This window comes from Nelumbo nucifera, chromosome 1 (assembly GCF_055504915.1).
Source record: "Nelumbo nucifera cultivar China Antique chromosome 1, China Antique-T2T, whole genome shotgun sequence".
Taxonomy (NCBI): Eukaryota; Viridiplantae; Streptophyta; class Magnoliopsida; order Proteales; family Nelumbonaceae; genus Nelumbo; species Nelumbo nucifera.
In genome coordinates this window covers 154,931,698-154,934,463 of record NC_142649.1, presented here as the reverse complement: position 1 = coordinate 154,934,463, position 2,766 = coordinate 154,931,698, and the positions used below count along the sequence as shown (strand labels likewise).

At 39.3% G+C, this 2,766-nt stretch overlaps 1 pseudogene; it reads right to left on the bottom strand.

Annotated features, from left to right (window-relative positions):
- Positions 1-429: 429 nt before the first annotated feature.
- Positions 430-1,633, bottom strand: LOC104602871 (microtubule-associated protein TORTIFOLIA1 pseudogene; annotated as a pseudogene).
- Between the last annotated feature and the right edge of the window lie 1,133 nt (positions 1,634-2,766).

The following is a 2,766-nucleotide window of genomic DNA, read 5'->3' as shown; positions in this document are numbered from 1 at the left end:
GTGCTTAAAAATAAGTATTTATTTAAAATAAGTGTTTATTTGGGTCGGAACCACACCATTAAGCATTTATTGATATTTGGGAAATTAAATTCAAGTGATTATTTAAAACAATAAGGGTTTATTTTTTAACTCCAAATTTTCAATTTTTTTAAGTGTTTGTATAATAATCATTTATTCAAAATTTTCTTTCAGAATTGTCCCCAATCATTTTTTAGAATGCCAATTATACCCTTAAATGTTAAAAACGTTGTACAGAAGCAAACGGTGACTATGAGTCTATGACTGCCATTACTGGAGTTTGATTCGTCTTCCTCGACCCAATACCTCTGCAACGAATTTGGCTTCAGTCTAGGCACCCTTAGTTAGGGCACCGTTTGCGCATTCGGAGGATGAGCCACGCGTCTCCGAATCGTATGAATGGCTTAATCATGCGAGGATTTTTCAGCTCCATTAGTATGCATTGCCGTTAGTTGAAGTTAAGCAAAATGGTGTTTTGCTCCTAGATCTCCTCCTCTCCTCTCCTGTTGCAGATGAGACATCTCTCCTCCTCTCTCTCCCCATCCGCCCAGCGACGACTTCATAACCATCACCACCAACAACTTCGCAAAGCAAAAGATAATCCCCTATAGATAGAACTTTAGTATATGCTGAATCAATATCACCTACATTAAGCGCATCCATAACATTGCTCCAAGAAGCCCAAATTGGGTCCCTGTCCTGCTCCATAATCTCATTGCCCAAAGCTTCAGCAGTTAATTCCGGAATAGCAACTCTTGCAGTATCTCGTGATGTTTCATCATCTTCCCCAGCCACTCGAATTGCTTGTAGAGTAGCTTCATCTTTTGATGCTTGTCAGACACTTCTTGCAGAAGGCCCCTCACCAAGCCTAACAGATCCTTGTCCCTTATTCCAAGCTCTTGTGTTGCCAACCTGATCATTGTCATGTTCTCTAGATGACCTATCATCAGCACCTAGAGCTCTTTTAGAACTGATATGTCCATTTCCTGAAGAAACATATGCATAAGATTCCCATGCATCAAACACATCAGATCTCCAAGGTGGGTCCCTTCCCCTCACTCCTGAAACACCACAATCAGATGAAAGGGACCTCTCAGCAAATGGAATCCATCCATTGCCACCCCTGCCCAACTTGCTACTAGAGTAATCAGAGAGCCCATTATACTTGCCAACCAACCTAGCAGAGGATCCTTCATAACCACCATAAAAGTACTACCTTTCCTTCCTAATGACACCGTCAGATCCCGTGCCATGTCTTCAACAATTCTCTCAAGACCCCTCACTCTGTTCTCTAGATGCTGTCATGGGACCCGCCCATGAAGTCTTGCAATATGGAAATATTTTAGTGAATATTGAAAACCAGTTCAAAAAGCATTTCTCAAACAGAACTTACTCAACCAACCTATAACATGTTCATGAAATGAGCTTGTTGCCTCTCTAGTTGTGCCAACTGTCTTTGGATAGCTAACCAGTTTCCTTTATTATTCATGAAAGCACCTTCAGAATGGTCATCAGTTCCAGGGGAAGTCAAATGGGCACTAGAATTGTCCTTTGGACTAATGTTAGTACTATCATCACCATTAAAACCTCTTGCTTTCAAGTATTTTCCCCACATTACTCTTTGTTCAGTCCATTTATCTCGGTTGTTTGTCGTGGCGGTGATGGTTGTAAAGTTGCCATCGAGTGGATGCCTGCCATCCAAAACGACTATGGTTAGTTTTCATGGAAGAAGAAGAGATGCAAAGAAGACAATACCTGAGGTTGATCTCGCCACCGGTGATGGTTGTTTGTCGTTGGCAGTGACACTCTTCAGCTCCGTTGTGAAGTTGTCGCCGAGTGGATGGGAACCATCCAAAACGATTAGGGTTAGTTTTCATGGAAGAAGAAGAGATGCACAGAAAACAATAGCTGAGGTTGATCCCACCGCTGGTGATGATTGTTTGTCGCTAGCGATGATGGTTGTAAAGTCGCCACCGGGCGGATGGGGAGAGAGAGAGAGAGAGGGAGGAGAGATGTCTTGTCTGCAACATGAGAGGAGAGGAGAGGAGGAGCATGTCTCGCTCAAAATTATTACCCTTGGCTAAGCGGTCGTTGAAGCGTAGCTTTAGGTGTCGAATCCACAGAGAAGCTGATTAAACCAACAAAAGGAGTTATCACTAAGAGTGAATAACCTAGAAAAAATGATTTTCTAAAAATAAAAAGAAGAGAAAAAATATTTGAATAAAAGTAACGATGATTAAAAGATGAAAAGTAGTATTGTGATGAACAAGGCTTCGAGATTCACTTGATCGATTTGTTTAAATGGTCTTGACTTTGATTCCTATTTATTACTCAATTTTAAGTTTCACATCCCAAACAAACAATCAGAAAATATAACTTTGAAGCCAACGACAAGAACAAAAGTATTTGTTCTGAGAGAATTAACTTTCGATGAAGAACAAAATGATTTATTCTTACAAGCTACCCAAGAACGACAATATATCAGATTGACAGTATTGCAGTCAAGGATCAACCCATAAAATAAATCTACCCAATCAATTATTTTCTAACAAATTGCACATAAAAAGAGCATGACTAATCTTATATGGCAATTGAAGAATATAACTTCTAGGTTTTTAAATTTCAAAATCTAAATTTGAAATTAAAATTCAAAATTTAAATTTCAAATTTCAAATTTCAAAAAAAAGCGGGGGTTAAAACAAAATAAGATAGAATGAATTCAATGGCCGGAGTTTGTGGAATAAGAAA